We start from the raw sequence: 19,076 nt of genomic DNA, 5'->3' as shown, positions 1-19,076 counted from the left end.
CAAAGAATTATGAGTGTAATGAGACTTGTGTAGCCAAAGCACAAAAGAAATCATCAAGACTTTTGGAATTTGGATTAATCTAAACAGAAGGGTATTCAAGTGTTACTAGCTCTTCTTAATCATCTCTTTGAAACCATATTTAAGTAGTATGTTCTTAAACAAATGGTAAAATAAAGGATGATCTGAAAAGGATGGGAATTTTTATATGGTATATTTCAGATGGGTGGTTGCTCTTAGTGGCACGTAATGACTAATTAAGTTCTACTGAGATTGAGTAATTGATATAAACAACCACTCCAAGGCTCAAGATAGAAAACCATTGTAATGATTGGATTTAGCAAGTATTTTTCCGATTTTATCTTTGGTTTGAAAATTGAGATGGCACACTAGCGTCAATTTTTATATGTAATAAAAAGTAATACCCGTCGCCTGAGAGATTCGAACTCTCGCGGGGAAACCCCATGTACTTAGCAGGCACACGCCTTAACCACTCGGCCAAAGCGACTGCTTGTATTGTTGTGAAAGTCATTTTCTTAAAATTTCTACTCAAAATGATTAAGTCGAACAAATATTATAATTTTATAAAACTTGAGTAAGTTTCGCATTCATAAAAGATGTCAATTTAAGAAATTGGTTTTTTTTCCATAATATCATATTAATAGTTCACATCTTGAAATATATTAAAACGTTGCATATTCATAACTTCTTCACGAGAATGTCGTCGAAACCACCTGACTGTAAAAATGTGGTACCACTAAAATTCAATTTTGATATTTTTATAAAAGTCTACAATATCCAAAAAAAAGTTGTTCGAAACCAAAGAAAACACCAAACACACAAACTTTTATGTTTATTTGGATATCGGACTACTATATGCTAAATTGTTGAAGATTCATATCTTGATGCATTGCATAGTAACACGGATAACAACACTTGTTTTTTGAAAAATGAGAGAAACAATGTTGAATTTGAGCCTTCTCTCTTAAGATCTTACTCAAGGACAAGAGGATTGTTTAGTATGTCTATTCAGTTTTAGTTTACTATAGATTGAAGAAAGACTGAACATGATGGTTTGTTCCTTCAAAATGTAATTTCACATGTCAAAGTGGTGGCAAAAACTTCCTTTCTATAACTTAGATAACCTTTTTTCAAAAACAATACCTTCAAAATTGGTTATATTTTTCCTTAACATGAATTTTAGTGCCTTCCATTTTTTAAATACCCCTCCCTGCACATTTTATTTGAATAGAAATGTATTAGAATATTTGAAAACAATTTCTACTCTAATTAAGATGTGTTTCTCAACATGTATTTTGTTTTACAAGCTGAAAAATTTCATCCAATTGGGGCACTCTTGCAAACTTTCATTCCAAAATCATTAAAATAAGAATTGCCCGACCTTTATTTCTTTGTTGTTATACACTTAAATTTTTAGTTTAAGATATCTCGTGGCTCATCAGATAAAAACAAAAAGATGGTTTAAATCCAAATAACTTCATCATGAATACGGTGTTGAGTGTCTTTTAAAACTCATAAGCTTTGTGACTTGGTTAGAAAATTCACACGTCCATAATTAGATTCATGAAAGTAAAATCATTTCATGAACAATTAGCAAACAATGCATAACATTAGTAGTATATGTAATATCTCTAGATATAGAGTGATCACTCAAATGCTTGCTTCACTTCCAATAGTAAAGTTAAATCTATGGAGTTTGAGGATACCATTTTAGAGAATTTTGTTGCATTTGTTCTTATTTCAATTTGCAAGCACACAAACATGGACTCACATGATCAAAGAAACTTTGTCATTGGCACAACTACAGGAACTCAATCAAAGAGTGACATTAAGTGTTATGTGGGAGTGTGTTTTGGAGTGATACAAGACAAAGTTATTTTAAAACTTAATAGATTTGCTCTAGCCGTACCTAAACCTGATGTACTAAAAAAAATCAGATTTCAAAGAAGATTCTAGATAGTAGATTTAAATTGATAGTTCTCAAAGAATTATGAGTGTAATGAGACTTGTGTAGCCAAAGCACAAAAGAAATCATCAAGACTTTTGGAATTTGGATTAATCTAAACAGAAGGGTATTCAAGTGTTACTAGCTCTTCTTAATCATCTCTTTGAAACCATATTTAAGTAGTATGTTCTTAAACAAATGGTAAAATAAAGGATGATCTGAAAAGGATGGGAATTTTTATATGGTATATTTCAGATGGGTGGTTGCTCTTAGTGGCACGTAATGACTAATTAAGTTCTACTGAGATTGAGTAATTGATATAAACAACCACTCCAAGGCTCAAGATAGAAAACCATTGTAATGATTGGATTTAGCAAGTATTTTTCCGATTTTATCTTTGGTTTGAAAATTGAGATGGCACACTAGCGTCAATTTTTATATGTAATAAAAAGTAATACCCGTCGCCTGAGAGATTCGAACTCTCGCGGGGAAACCCCATGTACTTAGCAGGCACACGCCTTAACCACTCGGCCAAAGCGACTGCTTGTATTGTTGTGAAAGTCATTTTCTTAAAATTTCTACTCAAAATGATTAAGTCGAACAAATATTATAATTTTATAAAACTTGAGTAAGTTTCGCATTCATAAAAGATGTCAATTTAAGAAATTGGTTTTTTTTCCATAATATCATATTAATAGTTCACATCTTGAAATATATTAAAACGTTGCATATTCATAACTTCTTCACGAGAATGTCGTCGAAACCACCTGACTGTAAAAATGTGGTACCACTAAAATTCAATTTTGATATTTTTATAAAAGTCTACAATATCCAAAAAAAAGTTGTTCGAAACCAAAGAAAACACCAAACACACAAACTTTTATGTTTATTTGGATATCGGACTACTATATGCTAAATTGTTGAAGATTCATATCTTGATGCATTGCATAGTAACACGGATAACAACACTTGTTTTTTGAAAAATGAGAGAAACAATGTTGAATTTGAGCCTTCTCTCTTAAGATCTTACTCAAGGACAAGAGGATTGTTTAGTATGTCTATTCAGTTTTAGTTTACTATAGATTGAAGAAAGACTGAACATGATGGTTTGTTCCTTCAAAATGTAATTTCACATGTCAAAGTGGTGGCAAAAACTTCCTTTCTATAACTTAGATAACCTTTTTTCAAAAACAATACCTTCAAAATTGGTTATATTTTTCCTTAACATGAATTTTAGTGCCTTCCATTTTTTAAATACCCCTCCCTGCACATTTTATTTGAATAGAAATGTATTAGAATATTTGAAAACAATTTCTACTCTAATTAAGATGTGTTTCTCAACATGTATTTTGTTTTACAAGCTGAAAAATTTCATCCAATTGGGGCACTCTTGCAAACTTTCATTCCAAAATCATTAAAATAAGAATTGCCCGACCTTTATTTCTTTGTTGTTATACACTTAAATTTTTAGTTTAAGATATCTCGTGGCTCATCAGATAAAAACAAAAAGATGGTTTAAATCCAAATAACTTCATCATGAATACGGTGTTGAGTGTCTTTTAAAACTCATAAGCTTTGTGACTTGGTTAGAAAATTCACACGTCCATAATTAGATTCATGAAAGTAAAATCATTTCATGAACAATTAGCAAACAATGCATAACATTAGTAGTATATGTAATATCTCTAGATATAGAGTGATCACTCAAATGCTTGCTTCACTTCCAATAGTAAAGTTAAATCTATGGAGTTTGAGGATACCATTTTAGAGAATTTTGTTGCATTTGTTCTTATTTCAATTTGCAAGCACACAAACATGGACTCACATGATCAAAGAAACTTTGTCATTGGCACAACTACAGGAACTCAATCAAAGAGTGACATTAAGTGTTATGTGGGAGTGTGTTTTGGAGTGATACAAGACAAAGTTATTTTAAAACTTAATAGATTTGCTCTAGCCGTACCTAAACCTGATGTACTAAAAAAAATCAGATTTCAAAGAAGATTCTAGATAGTAGATTTAAATTGATAGTTCTCAAAGAATTATGAGTGTAATGAGACTTGTGTAGCCAAAGCACAAAAGAAATCATCAAGACTTTTGGAATTTGGATTAATCTAAACAGAAGGGTATTCAAGTGTTACTAGCTCTTCTTAATCATCTCTTTGAAACCATATTTAAGTAGTATGTTCTTAAACAAATGGTAAAATAAAGGATGATCTGAAAAGGATGGGAATTTTTATATGGTATATTTCAGATGGGTGGTTGCTCTTAGTGGCACGTAATGACTAATTAAGTTCTACTGAGATTGAGTAATTGATATAAACAACCACTCCAAGGCTCAAGATAGAAAACCATTGTAATGATTGGATTTAGCAAGTATTTTTCCGATTTTATCTTTGGTTTGAAAATTGAGATGGCACACTAGCGTCAATTTTTATATGTAATAAAAAGTAATACCCGTCGCCTGAGAGATTCGAACTCTCGCGGGGAAACCCCATGTACTTAGCAGGCACACGCCTTAACCACTCGGCCAAAGCGACTGCTTGTATTGTTGTGAAAGTCATTTTCTTAAAATTTCTACTCAAAATGATTAAGTCGAACAAATATTATAATTTTATAAAACTTGAGTAAGTTTCGCATTCATAAAAGATGTCAATTTAAGAAATTGGTTTTTTTTCCATAATATCATATTAATAGTTCACATCTTGAAATATATTAAAACGTTGCATATTCATAACTTCTTCACGAGAATGTCGTCGAAACCACCTGACTGTAAAAATGTGGTACCACTAAAATTCAATTTTGATATTTTTATAAAAGTCTACAATATCCAAAAAAAAGTTGTTCGAAACCAAAGAAAACACCAAACACACAAACTTTTATGTTTATTTGGATATCGGACTACTATATGCTAAATTGTTGAAGATTCATATCTTGATGCATTGCATAGTAACACGGATAACAACACTTGTTTTTTGAAAAATGAGAGAAACAATGTTGAATTTGAGCCTTCTCTCTTAAGATCTTACTCAAGGACAAGAGGATTGTTTAGTATGTCTATTCAGTTTTAGTTTACTATAGATTGAAGAAAGACTGAACATGATGGTTTGTTCCTTCAAAATGTAATTTCACATGTCAAAGTGGTGGCAAAAACTTCCTTTCTATAACTTAGATAACCTTTTTTCAAAAACAATACCTTCAAAATTGGTTATATTTTTCCTTAACATGAATTTTAGTGCCTTCCATTTTTTAAATACCCCTCCCTGCACATTTTATTTGAATAGAAATGTATTAGAATATTTGAAAACAATTTCTACTCTAATTAAGATGTGTTTCTCAACATGTATTTTGTTTTACAAGCTGAAAAATTTCATCCAATTGGGGCACTCTTGCAAACTTTCATTCCAAAATCATTAAAATAAGAATTGCCCGACCTTTATTTCTTTGTTGTTATACACTTAAATTTTTAGTTTAAGATATCTCGTGGCTCATCAGATAAAAACAAAAAGATGGTTTAAATCCAAATAACTTCATCATGAATACGGTGTTGAGTGTCTTTTAAAACTCATAAGCTTTGTGACTTGGTTAGAAAATTCACACGTCCATAATTAGATTCATGAAAGTAAAATCATTTCATGAACAATTAGCAAACAATGCATAACATTAGTAGTATATGTAATATCTCTAGATATAGAGTGATCACTCAAATGCTTGCTTCACTTCCAATAGTAAAGTTAAATCTATGGAGTTTGAGGATACCATTTTAGAGAATTTTGTTGCATTTGTTCTTATTTCAATTTGCAAGCACACAAACATGGACTCACATGATCAAAGAAACTTTGTCATTGGCACAACTACAGGAACTCAATCAAAGAGTGACATTAAGTGTTATGTGGGAGTGTGTTTTGGAGTGATACAAGACAAAGTTATTTTAAAACTTAATAGATTTGCTCTAGCCGTACCTAAACCTGATGTACTAAAAAAAATCAGATTTCAAAGAAGATTCTAGATAGTAGATTTAAATTGATAGTTCTCAAAGAATTATGAGTGTAATGAGACTTGTGTAGCCAAAGCACAAAAGAAATCATCAAGACTTTTGGAATTTGGATTAATCTAAACAGAAGGGTATTCAAGTGTTACTAGCTCTTCTTAATCATCTCTTTGAAACCATATTTAAGTAGTATGTTCTTAAACAAATGGTAAAATAAAGGATGATCTGAAAAGGATGGGAATTTTTATATGGTATATTTCAGATGGGTGGTTGCTCTTAGTGGCACGTAATGACTAATTAAGTTCTACTGAGATTGAGTAATTGATATAAACAACCACTCCAAGGCTCAAGATAGAAAACCATTGTAATGATTGGATTTAGCAAGTATTTTTCCGATTTTATCTTTGGTTTGAAAATTGAGATGGCACACTAGCGTCAATTTTTATATGTAATAAAAAGTAATACCCGTCGCCTGAGAGATTCGAACTCTCGCGGGGAAACCCCATGTACTTAGCAGGCACACGCCTTAACCACTCGGCCAAAGCGACTGCTTGTATTGTTGTGAAAGTCATTTTCTTAAAATTTCTACTCAAAATGATTAAGTCGAACAAATATTATAATTTTATAAAACTTGAGTAAGTTTCGCATTCATAAAAGATGTCAATTTAAGAAATTGGTTTTTTTTTCCATAATATCATATTAATAGTTCACATCTTGAAATATATTAAAACGTTGCATATTCATAACTTCTTCACGAGAATGTCGTCGAAACCACCTGACTGTAAAAATGTGGTACCACTAAAATTCAATTTTGATATTTTTATAAAAGTCTACAATATCCAAAAAAAAGTTGTTCGAAACCAAAGAAAACACCAAACACACAAACTTTTATGTTTATTTGGATATCGGACTACTATATGCTAAATTGTTGAAGATTCATATCTTGATGCATTGCATAGTAACACGGATAACAACACTTGTTTTTTGAAAAATGAGAGAAACAATGTTGAATTTGAGCCTTCTCTCTTAAGATCTTACTCAAGGACAAGAGGATTGTTTAGTATGTCTATTCAGTTTTAGTTTACTATAGATTGAAGAAAGACTGAACATGATGGTTTGTTCCTTCAAAATGTAATTTCACATGTCAAAGTGGTGGCAAAAACTTCCTTTCTATAACTTAGATAACCTTTTTTCAAAAACAATACCTTCAAAATTGGTTATATTTTTCCTTAACATGAATTTTAGTGCCTTCCATTTTTTAAATACCCCTCCCTGCACATTTTATTTGAATAGAAATGTATTAGAATATTTGAAAACAATTTCTACTCTAATTAAGATGTGTTTCTCAACATGTATTTTGTTTTACAAGCTGAAAAATTTCATCCAATTGGGGCACTCTTGCAAACTTTCATTCCAAAATCATTAAAATAAGAATTGCCCGACCTTTATTTCTTTGTTGTTATACACTTAAATTTTTAGTTTAAGATATCTCGTGGCTCATCAGATAAAAACAAAAAGATGGTTTAAATCCAAATAACTTCATCATGAATACGGTGTTGAGTGTCTTTTAAAACTCATAAGCTTTGTGACTTGGTTAGAAAATTCACACGTCCATAATTAGATTCATGAAAGTAAAATCATTTCATGAACAATTAGCAAACAATGCATAACATTAGTAGTATATGTAATATCTCTAGATATAGAGTGATCACTCAAATGCTTGCTTCACTTCCAATAGTAAAGTTAAATCTATGGAGTTTGAGGATACCATTTTAGAGAATTTTGTTGCATTTGTTCTTATTTCAATTTGCAAGCACACAAACATGGACTCACATGATCAAAGAAACTTTGTCATTGGCACAACTACAGGAACTCAATCAAAGAGTGACATTAAGTGTTATGTGGGAGTGTGTTTTGGAGTGATACAAGACAAAGTTATTTTAAAACTTAATAGATTTGCTCTAGCCGTACCTAAACCTGATGTACTAAAAAAAATCAGATTTCAAAGAAGATTCTAGATAGTAGATTTAAATTGATAGTTCTCAAAGAATTATGAGTGTAATGAGACTTGTGTAGCCAAAGCACAAAAGAAATCATCAAGACTTTTGGAATTTGGATTAATCTAAACAGAAGGGTATTCAAGTGTTACTAGCTCTTCTTAATCATCTCTTTGAAACCATATTTAAGTAGTATGTTCTTAAACAAATGGTAAAATAAAGGATGATCTGAAAAGGATGGGAATTTTTATATGGTATATTTCAGATGGGTGGTTGCTCTTAGTGGCACGTAATGACTAATTAAGTTCTACTGAGATTGAGTAATTGATATAAACAACCACTCCAAGGCTCAAGATAGAAAACCATTGTAATGATTGGATTTAGCAAGTATTTTTCCGATTTTATCTTTGGTTTGAAAATTGAGATGGCACACTAGCGTCAATTTTTATATGTAATAAAAAGTAATACCCGTCGCCTGAGAGATTCGAACTCTCGCGGGGAAACCCCATGTACTTAGCAGGCACACGCCTTAACCACTCGGCCAAAGCGACTGCTTGTATTGTTGTGAAAGTCATTTTCTTAAAATTTCTACTCAAAATGATTAAGTCGAACAAATATTATAATTTTATAAAACTTGAGTAAGTTTCGCATTCATAAAAGATGTCAATTTAAGAAATTGGTTTTTTTTTCCATAATATCATATTAATAGTTCACATCTTGAAATATATTAAAACGTTGCATATTCATAACTTCTTCACGAGAATGTCGTCGAAACCACCTGACTGTAAAAATGTGGTACCACTAAAATTCAATTTTGATATTTTTATAAAAGTCTACAATATCCAAAAAAAAGTTGTTCGAAACCAAAGAAAACACCAAACACACAAACTTTTATATTTATTTGGATATCGGACTACTATATGCTAAATTGTTGAAGATTCATATCTTGATGCATTGCATAGTAACACGGATAACAACACTTGTTTTTTGAAAAATGAGAGAAACAATGTTGAATTTGAGCCTTCTCTCTTAAGATCTTACTCAAGGACAAGAGGATTGTTTAGTATGTCTATTCAGTTTTAGTTTACTATAGATTGAAGAAAGACTGAACATGATGGTTTGTTCCTTCAAAATGTAATTTCACATGTCAAAGTGGTGGCAAAAACTTCCTTTCTATAACTTAGATAACCTTTTTTCAAAAACAATACCTTCAAAATTGGTTATATTTTTCCTTAACATGAATTTTAGTGCCTTCCATTTTTTAAATACCCCTCCCTGCACATTTTATTTGAATAGAAATGTATTAGAATATTTGAAAACAATTTCTACTCTAATTAAGATGTGTTTCTCAACATGTATTTTGTTTTACAAGCTGAAAAATTTCATCCAATTGGGGCACTCTTGCAAACTTTCATTCCAAAATCATTAAAATAAGAATTGCCCGACCTTTATTTCTTTGTTGTTATACACTTAAATTTTTAGTTTAAGATATCTCGTGGCTCATCAGATAAAAACAAAAAGATGGTTTAAATCCAAATAACTTCATCATGAATACGGTGTTGAGTGTCTTTTAAAACTCATAAGCTTTGTGACTTGGTTAGAAAATTCACACGTCCATAATTAGATTCATGAAAGTAAAATCATTTCATGAACAATTAGCAAACAATGCATAACATTAGTAGTATATGTAATATCTCTAGATATAGAGTGATCACTCAAATGCTTGCTTCACTTCCAATAGTAAAGTTAAATCTATGGAGTTTGAGGATACCATTTTAGAGAATTTTGTTGCATTTGTTCTTATTTCAATTTGCAAGCACACAAACATGGACTCACATGATCAAAGAAACTTTGTCATTGGCACAACTACAGGAACTCAATCAAAGAGTGACATTAAGTGTTATGTGGGAGTGTGTTTTGGAGTGATACAAGACAAAGTTATTTTAAAACTTAATAGATTTGCTCTAGCCGTACCTAAACCTGATGTACTAAAAAAAATCAGATTTCAAAGAAGATTCTAGATAGTAGATTTAAATTGATAGTTCTCAAAGAATTATGAGTGTAATGAGACTTGTGTAGCCAAAGCACAAAAGAAATCATCAAGACTTTTGGAATTTGGATTAATCTAAACAGAAGGGTATTCAAGTGTTACTAGCTCTTCTTAATCATCTCTTTGAAACCATATTTAAGTAGTATGTTCTTAAACAAATGGTAAAATAAAGGATGATCTGAAAAGGATGGGAATTTTTATATGGTATATTTCAGATGGGTGGTTGCTCTTAGTGGCACGTAATGACTAATTAAGTTCTACTGAGATTGAGTAATTGATATAAACAACCACTCCAAGGCTCAAGATAGAAAACCATTGTAATGATTGGATTTAGCAAGTATTTTTCCGATTTTATCTTTGGTTTGAAAATTGAGATGGCACACTAGCGTCAATTTTTATATGTAATAAAAAGTAATACCCGTCGCCTGAGAGATTCGAACTCTCGCGGGGAAACCCCATGTACTTAGCAGGCACACGCCTTAACCACTCGGCCAAAGCGACTGCTTGTATTGTTGTGAAAGTCATTTTCTTAAAATTTCTACTCAAAATGATTAAGTCGAACAAATATTATAATTTTATAAAACTTGAGTAAGTTTCGCATTCATAAAAGATGTCAATTTAAGAAATTGGTTTTTTTTTTCCATAATATCATATTAATAGTTCACATCTTGAAATATATTAAAACGTTGCATATTCATAACTTCTTCACGAGAATGTCGTCGAAACCACCTGACTGTAAAAATGTGGTACCACTAAAATTCAATTTTGATATTTTTATAAAAGTCTACAATATCCAAAAAAAAGTTGTTCGAAACCAAAGAAAACACCAAACACACAAACTTTTATATTTATTTGGATATCGGACTACTATATGCTAAATTGTTGAAGATTCATATCTTGATGCATTGCATAGTAACACGGATAACAACACTTGTTTTTTGAAAAATGAGAGAAACAATGTTGAATTTGAGCCTTCTCTCTTAAGATCTTACTCAAGGACAAGAGGATTGTTTAGTATGTCTATTCAGTTTTAGTTTACTATAGATTGAAGAAAGACTGAACATGATGGTTTGTTCCTTCAAAATGTAATTTCACATGTCAAAGTGGTGGCAAAAACTTCCTTTCTATAACTTAGATAACCTTTTTTCAAAAACAATACCTTCAAAATTGGTTATATTTTTCCTTAACATGAATTTTAGTGCCTTCCATTTTTTAAATACCCCTCCCTGCACATTTTATTTGAATAGAAATGTATTAGAATATTTGAAAACAATTTCTACTCTAATTAAGATGTGTTTCTCAACATGTATTTTGTTTTACAAGCTGAAAAATTTCATCCAATTGGGGCACTCTTGCAAACTTTCATTCCAAAATCATTAAAATAAGAATTGCCCGACCTTTATTTCTTTGTTGTTATACACTTAAATTTTTAGTTTAAGATATCTCGTGGCTCATCAGATAAAAACAAAAAGATGGTTTAAATCCAAATAACTTCATCATGAATACGGTGTTGAGTGTCTTTTAAAACTCATAAGCTTTGTGACTTGGTTAGAAAATTCACACGTCCATAATTAGATTCATGAAAGTAAAATCATTTCATGAACAATTAGCAAACAATGCATAACATTAGTAGTATATGTAATATCTCTAGATATAGAGTGATCACTCAAATGCTTGCTTCACTTCCAATAGTAAAGTTAAATCTATGGAGTTTGAGGATACCATTTTAGAGAATTTTGTTGCATTTGTTCTTATTTCAATTTGCAAGCACACAAACATGGACTCACATGATCAAAGAAACTTTGTCATTGGCACAACTACAGGAACTCAATCAAAGAGTGACATTAAGTGTTATGTGGGAGTGTGTTTTGGAGTGATACAAGACAAAGTTATTTTAAAACTTAATAGATTTGCTCTAGCCGTACCTAAACCTGATGTACTAAAAAAAATCAGATTTCAAAGAAGATTCTAGATAGTAGATTTAAATTGATAGTTCTCAAAGAATTATGAGTGTAATGAGACTTGTGTAGCCAAAGCACAAAAGAAATCATCAAGACTTTTGGAATTTGGATTAATCTAAACAGAAGGGTATTCAAGTGTTACTAGCTCTTCTTAATCATCTCTTTGAAACCATATTTAAGTAGTATGTTCTTAAACAAATGGTAAAATAAAGGATGATCTGAAAAGGATGGGAATTTTTATATGGTATATTTCAGATGGGTGGTTGCTCTTAGTGGCACGTAATGACTAATTAAGTTCTACTGAGATTGAGTAATTGATATAAACAACCACTCCAAGGCTCAAGATAGAAAACCATTGTAATGATTGGATTTAGCAAGTATTTTTCCGATTTTATCTTTGGTTTGAAAATTGAGATGGCACACTAGCGTCAATTTTTATATGTAATAAAAAGTAATACCCGTCGCCTGAGAGATTCGAACTCTCGCGGGGAAACCCCATGTACTTAGCAGGCACACGCCTTAACCACTCGGCCAAAGCGACTGCTTGTATTGTTGTGAAAGTCATTTTCTTAAAATTTCTACTCAAAATGATTAAGTCGAACAAATATTATAATTTTATAAAACTTGAGTAAGTTTCGCATTCATAAAAGATGTCAATTTAAGAAATTGGTTTTTTTTTTCCATAATATCATATTAATAGTTCACATCTTGAAATATATTAAAACGTTGCATATTCATAACTTCTTCACGAGAATGTCGTCGAAACCACCTGACTGTAAAAATGTGGTACCACTAAAATTCAATTTTGATATTTTTATAAAAGTCTACAATATCCAAAAAAAAGTTGTTCGAAACCAAAGAAAACACCAAACACACAAACTTTTATATTTATTTGGATATCGGACTACTATATGCTAAATTGTTGAAGATTCATATCTTGATGCATTGCATAGTAACACGGATAACAACACTTGTTTTTTGAAAAATGAGAGAAACAATGTTGAATTTGAGCCTTCTCTCTTAAGATCTTACTCAAGGACAAGAGGATTGTTTAGTATGTCTATTCAGTTTTAGTTTACTATAGATTGAAGAAAGACTGAACATGATGGTTTGTTCCTTCAAAATGTAATTTCACATGTCAAAGTGGTGGCAAAAACTTCCTTTCTATAACTTAGATAACCTTTTTTCAAAAACAATACCTTCAAAATTGGTTATATTTTTCCTTAACATGAATTTTAGTGCCTTCCATTTTTTAAATACCCCTCCCTGCACATTTTATTTGAATAGAAATGTATTAGAATATTTGAAAACAATTTCTACTCTAATTAAGATGTGTTTCTCAACATGTATTTTGTTTTACAAGCTGAAAAATTTCATCCAATTGGGGCACTCTTGCAAACTTTCATTCCAAAATCATTAAAATAAGAATTGCCCGACCTTTATTTCTTTGTTGTTATACACTTAAATTTTTAGTTTAAGATATCTCGTGGCTCATCAGATAAAAACAAAAAGATGGTTTAAATCCAAATAACTTCATCATGAATACGGTGTTGAGTGTCTTTTAAAACTCATAAGCTTTGTGACTTGGTTAGAAAATTCACACGTCCATAATTAGATTCATGAAAGTAAAATCATTTCATGAACAATTAGCAAACAATGCATAACATTAGTAGTATATGTAATATCTCTAGATATAGAGTGATCACTCAAATGCTTGCTTCACTTCCAATAGTAAAGTTAAATCTATGGAGTTTGAGGATACCATTTTAGAGAATTTTGTTGCATTTGTTCTTATTTCAATTTGCAAGCACACAAACATGGACTCACATGATCAAAGAAACTTTGTCATTGGCACAACTACAGGAACTCAATCAAAGAGTGACATTAAGTGTTATGTGGGAGTGTGTTTTGGAGTGATACAAGACAAAGTTATTTTAAAACTTAATAGATTTGCTCTAGCCGTACCTAAACCTGATGTACTAAAAAAAATCAGATTTCAAAGAAGATTCTAGATAGTAGATTTAAATTGATAGTTCTCAAAGAATTATGAGTGTAATGAGACTTGTGTAGCCAAAGCACAAAAGAAATCATCAAGACTTTTGGAATTTGGATTAATCTAAACAGAAGGGTATTCAAGTGTTACTAGCTCTTCTTAATCATCTCTTTGAAACCATATTTAAGTAGTATGTTCTTAAACAAATGGTAAAATAAAGGATGATCTAAAAAGGATGGGAATTTTAATATGGTATATTTCAGATGGGTGGTTGCTCTTAGTGGCACGTAATGACTAATTAAGTTCTACTGAGATTGAGTAATTGATATAAACAACCACTCCAAGGCTCAAGATAGAAAACCATTGTAATGATTGGATTTAGCAAGTATTTTTCCGATTTTATCTTTGGTTTGAAAATTGAGATGGCACACTAGCGTCAATTTTTATATGTAATAAAAAGTAATACCCGTCGCCTGAGAGATTCGAACTCTCGCGGGGAAACCCCATGTACTTAGCAGGCACACGCCTTAACCACTCGGCCAAAGCGACTGCTTGTATTGTTGTGAAAGTCATTTTCTTAAAATTTCTACTCAAAATGATTAAGTCGAACAAATATTATAATTTTATAAAACTTGAGTAAGTTTCGCATTCATAAAAGATGTCAATTTAAGAAATTGGTTTTTTTTTCCATAATATCATATTAATAGTTCACATCTTGAAATATATTAAAACGTTGCATATTCATAACTTCTTCACGAGAATGTCGTCGAAACCACCTGACTGTAAAAATGTGGTACCACTAAAATTCAATTTTGATATTTTTATAAAAGTCTACAATATCCAAAAAAAAGTTGTTCGAAACCAAAGAAAACACCAAACACACAAACTTTTATATTTATTTGGATATCGGACTACTATATGCTAAATTGTTGAAGATTCATATCTTGATGCATTGCATAGTAACACGGATAACAACACTTGTTTTTTGAAAAATGAGAGAAACAATGTTGAATTTGAGCCTTCTCTCTTAAGATCTTACTCAAGGACAAGAGGATTGTTTAGTATGTCTATTCAGTTTTAGTTTACTATAGATTGAAGAAAGACTGAACATGATGGTTTGTTCCTTCAAAATGTAATTTCACATGTCAAAGTGGTGGCAAAAACTTCCTTTCTATAACTTAGATAACCTTTTTTCAAAAACAATACCTTCAAAATTGGTTATATTTTTCCTTAACATGAATTTTAGTGCCTTCCATTTTTTAAATACCCCTCCCTGCACATTTTATTTGAATAGAAATGTATTAGAATATTTGAAAACAATTTCTACTCTAATTAAGATGTGTTTCTCAACATGTATTTTGTTTTACAAGCTGAAAAATTTCATCCAATTGGGGCACTCTTGCAAACTTTCATTCCAAAATCATTAAAATAAGAATTGCCCGACCTTTATTTCTTTGTTGTTATACACTTAAATTTTTAGTTTAAGATATCTCGTGGCTCATCAGATAAAAACAAAAAGATGGTTTAAATCCAAATAACTTCATCATGAATACGGTGTTGAGTGTCTTTTAAAACTCATAAGCTTTGTGACTTGGTTAGAAAATTCACACGTCCATAATTAGATTCATGAAAGTAAAATCATTTCATGAACAATTAGCAAACAATGCATAACATTAGTAGTATATGTAATATCTCTAGATATAGAGTGATCACTCAAATGCTTGCTTCACTTCCAATAGTAAAGTTAAATCTATGGAGTTTGAGGATACCATTTTAGAGAATTTTGTTGCATTTGTTCTTATTTCAATTTGCAAGCACACAAACATGGACTCACATGATCAAAGAAACTTTGTCATTGGCACAACTACAGGAACTCAATCAAAGAGTGACATTAAGTGTTATGTGGGAGTGTGTTTTGGAGTGATACAAGACAAAGTTATTTTAAAACTTAATAGATTTGCTCTAGCCGTACCTAAACCTGATGTACTAAAAAAAATCAGATTTCAAAGAAGATTCTAGATAGTAGATTTAAATTGATAGTTCTCAAAGAATTATGAGTGTAATGAGACTTGTGTAGCCAAAGCACAAAAGAAATCATCAAGACTTTTGGAATTTGGATTAATCTAAACAGAAGGGTATTCAAGTGTTACTAGCTCTTCTTAATCATCTCTTTGAAACCATATTTAAGTAGTATGTTCTTAAACAAATGGTAAAATAAAGGATGATCTAAAAAGGATGGGAATTTTAATATGGTATATTTCAGATGGGTGGTTGCTCTTAGTGGCACGTAATGACTAATTAAGTTCTACTGAGATTGAGTAATTGATATAAACAACCACTCCAAGGCTCAAGATAGAAAACCATTGTAATGATTGGATTTAGCAAGTATTTTTCCGATTTTATCTTTGGTTTGAAAATTGAGATGGCACACTAGCGTCAATTTTTATATGTAATAAAAAGTAATACCCGTCGCCTGAGAGATTCGAACTCTCGCGGGGAAACCCCATGTACTTAGCAGGCACACGCCTTAACCACTCGGCCAAAGCGACTGCTTGTATTGTTGTGAAAGTCATTTTCTTAAAATTTCTACTCAAAATGATTAAGTCGAACAAATATTATAATTTTATAAAACTTGAGTAAGTTTCGCATTCATAAAAGATGTCAATTTAAGAAATTGGTTTTTTTTTCCATAATATCATATTAATAGTTCACATCTTGAAATATATTAAAACGTTGCATATTCATAACTTCTTCACGAGAATGTCGTCGAAACCACCTGACTGTAAAAATGTGGTACCACTAAAATTCAATTTTGATATTTTTATAAAAGTCTACAATATCCAAAAAAAAGTTGTTCGAAACCAAAGAAAACACCAAACACACAAACTTTTATATTTATTTGGATATCGGACTACTATATGCTAAATTGTTGAAGATTCATATCTTGATGCATTGCATAGTAACACGGATAACAACACTTGTTTTTTGAAAAATGAGAGAAACAATGTTGAATTTGAGCCTTCTCTCTTAAGATCTTACTCAAGGACAAGAGGATTGTTTAGTATGTCTATTCAGTTTTAGTTTACTATAGATTGAAGAAAGACTGAACATGATGGTTTGTTCCTTCAAAATGTAATTTCACATGTCAAAGTGGTGGCAAAAACTTCCTTTCTATAACTTAGATAACCTTTTTTCAAAAACAATACCTTCAAAATTGGTTATATTTTTCCTTAACATGAATTTTAGTGCCTTCCATTTTTTAAATACCCCTCCCTGCACATTTTATTTGAATAGAAATGTATTAGAATATTTGAAAACAATTTCTACTCTAATTAAGATGTGTTTCTCAACATGTATTTTGTTTTACAAGCTGAAAAATTTCATCCAATTGGGGCACTCTTGCAAACTTTCATTCCAAAATCATTAAAATAAGAATTGCCCGACCTTTATTTCTTTGTTGTTATACACTTAAATTTTTAGTTTAAGATATCTCGTGGCTCATCAGATAAAAACAAAAAGATGGTTTAAATCCAAATAACTTCATCATGAATACGGTGTTGAGTGTCTTTTAAAACTCATAAGCTTTGTGACTTGGTTAGAAAATTCACACGTCCATAATTAGATTCATGAAAGTAAAATCATTTCATGAACAATTAGCAAACAATGCATAACATTAGTAGTATATGTAATATCTCTAGATATAGAGTGATCACTCAAATGCTTGCTTCACTTCCAATAGTAAAGTTAAATCTATGGAGTTTGAGGATACCATTTTAGAGAATTTTGTTGCATTTGTTCTTATTTCAATTTGCAAGCACACAAACATGGACTCACATGATCAAAGAAACTTTGTCATTGGCACAACTACAGGAACTCAATCAAAGAGTGACATTAAGTGTTATGTGGGAGTGTGTTTTGGAGTGATACAAGACAAAGTTATTTTAAAACTTAATAGATTTGCTCTAGCCGTACCTAAACCTGATGTACTAAAAAAAATCAGATTTCAAAGAAGATTCTAGATAGTAGATTTAAATTGATAGTTCTCAAAGAATTATGAGTGTAATGAGACTTGTGTAGCCAAAGCACAAAAGAAATCATCAAGACTTTTGGAATTTGGATTAATCTAAACAGAAGGGTATTCAAGTGTTACTAGCTCTTCTTAATCATCTCTTTGAAACCATATTTAAGTAGTATGTTCTTAAACAAATGGTAAAATAAAGGATGATCTAAAAAGGATGGGAATTTTAATATGGTATATTTCAGATGGGTGGTTGCTCTTAGTGGCACGTAATGACTAATTAAGTTCTACTGAGATTGAGTAATTGATATAAACAACCACTCCAAGGCTCAAGATAGAAAACCATTGTAATGATTGGATTTAGCAAGTATTTTTCCGATTTTATCTTTGGTTTGAAAATTGAGATGGCACACTAGCGTCAATTTTTATATGTAATAAAAAGTAATACCCGTCGCCTGAGAGATTCGAACCCTCGCGGGGAAACCCCATGTACTTAGCAGGCACACGCCTTAACCACTCGGCCAAAGCGACTGCTTGTATTGTTGTGAAAGTCATTTTCTTAAAATTTCTACTCAAAATGATTAAGTCGAACAAATATTATAATTTTATAAAACTTGAGTAAGTTTCGCATTCGTAAAAGATGTCAATTTAAGAAATTAGTTTTTTTTCCATAATATCATATTAATAGTTCACATCTTGAAATATATTAAAACGTTGCATATTCATAACTTCTTCACGAGAATGTCGTCGAAACCACCTGACTGTAAAAATGTGGTACCACTAAAATTCAATTTTGATATTTTTATAAAAGTCTACAATATCCAAAAAAAAGTTGTTCGAAACCAAAGAAAACACCAAACACACAAACTTTTATATTTATTTGGATATCGGACTACTATATGCTAAATTGTTGAAGATTCATATCTTGATGCATTGCATAGTAACACGGATAACAACACTTGTTTTTTGAAAAATGAGAGAAACAATGTTGAATTTGAGCCTTCTCTCTTAAGATCTTACTCAAGGACAAGAGGATTGTTTAGTATGTCTATTCAGTTTTAGTTTACTATAGATTGAAGAAAGACTGAACATGATGGTTTGTG

At 30.9% G+C, this 19,076-nt stretch overlaps 10 non-coding genes across 10 annotated transcripts; all 10 read right to left on the bottom strand.

Annotated features, from left to right (window-relative positions):
- Positions 1 to 423: 423 nt before the first annotated feature.
- On the bottom strand, positions 424 to 505 carry TRNAS-GCU (transfer RNA serine (anticodon GCU)). The gene has a single exon. It is a non-coding gene; the product is annotated as a tRNA-Ser (tRNA).
- A 1,917-nt stretch (positions 506 to 2,422) lies between these two features.
- TRNAS-GCU (transfer RNA serine (anticodon GCU)) lies at positions 2,423 to 2,504 on the bottom strand. Its single transcript has one exon. It is a non-coding gene; the product is annotated as a tRNA-Ser (tRNA).
- Positions 2,505 to 4,421: 1,917 nt separating this feature from the next.
- Positions 4,422 to 4,503, bottom strand: TRNAS-GCU (transfer RNA serine (anticodon GCU)). The gene has a single exon. It is a non-coding gene; the product is annotated as a tRNA-Ser (tRNA).
- Positions 4,504 to 6,420: 1,917 nt separating this feature from the next.
- Positions 6,421 to 6,502, bottom strand: TRNAS-GCU (transfer RNA serine (anticodon GCU)). The gene has a single exon. It is a non-coding gene; the product is annotated as a tRNA-Ser (tRNA).
- Positions 6,503 to 8,420: 1,918 nt separating this feature from the next.
- Positions 8,421 to 8,502, bottom strand: TRNAS-GCU (transfer RNA serine (anticodon GCU)). Its single transcript has one exon. It is a non-coding gene; the product is annotated as a tRNA-Ser (tRNA).
- A 1,918-nt stretch (positions 8,503 to 10,420) lies between these two features.
- TRNAS-GCU (transfer RNA serine (anticodon GCU)) lies at positions 10,421 to 10,502 on the bottom strand. The gene has a single exon. It is a non-coding gene; the product is annotated as a tRNA-Ser (tRNA).
- Positions 10,503 to 12,421: 1,919 nt separating this feature from the next.
- Positions 12,422 to 12,503, bottom strand: TRNAS-GCU (transfer RNA serine (anticodon GCU)). Its single transcript has one exon. It is a non-coding gene; the product is annotated as a tRNA-Ser (tRNA).
- Positions 12,504 to 14,422: 1,919 nt separating this feature from the next.
- On the bottom strand, positions 14,423 to 14,504 carry TRNAS-GCU (transfer RNA serine (anticodon GCU)). The gene has a single exon. It is a non-coding gene; the product is annotated as a tRNA-Ser (tRNA).
- A 1,918-nt stretch (positions 14,505 to 16,422) lies between these two features.
- On the bottom strand, positions 16,423 to 16,504 carry TRNAS-GCU (transfer RNA serine (anticodon GCU)). Its single transcript has one exon. It is a non-coding gene; the product is annotated as a tRNA-Ser (tRNA).
- A 1,918-nt stretch (positions 16,505 to 18,422) lies between these two features.
- On the bottom strand, positions 18,423 to 18,504 carry TRNAS-GCU (transfer RNA serine (anticodon GCU)). Its single transcript has one exon. It is a non-coding gene; the product is annotated as a tRNA-Ser (tRNA).
- Positions 18,505 to 19,076: the final 572 nt, after the last annotated feature.

Source organism: Vicia villosa, unplaced genomic scaffold (assembly GCF_029867415.1).
Source record: "Vicia villosa cultivar HV-30 ecotype Madison, WI unplaced genomic scaffold, Vvil1.0 ctg.003460F_1_1, whole genome shotgun sequence".
NCBI classification, from domain to species: domain Eukaryota; kingdom Viridiplantae; phylum Streptophyta; class Magnoliopsida; order Fabales; family Fabaceae; genus Vicia; species Vicia villosa.
This window is presented reverse-complemented; position numbering and strand designations above follow the sequence as displayed.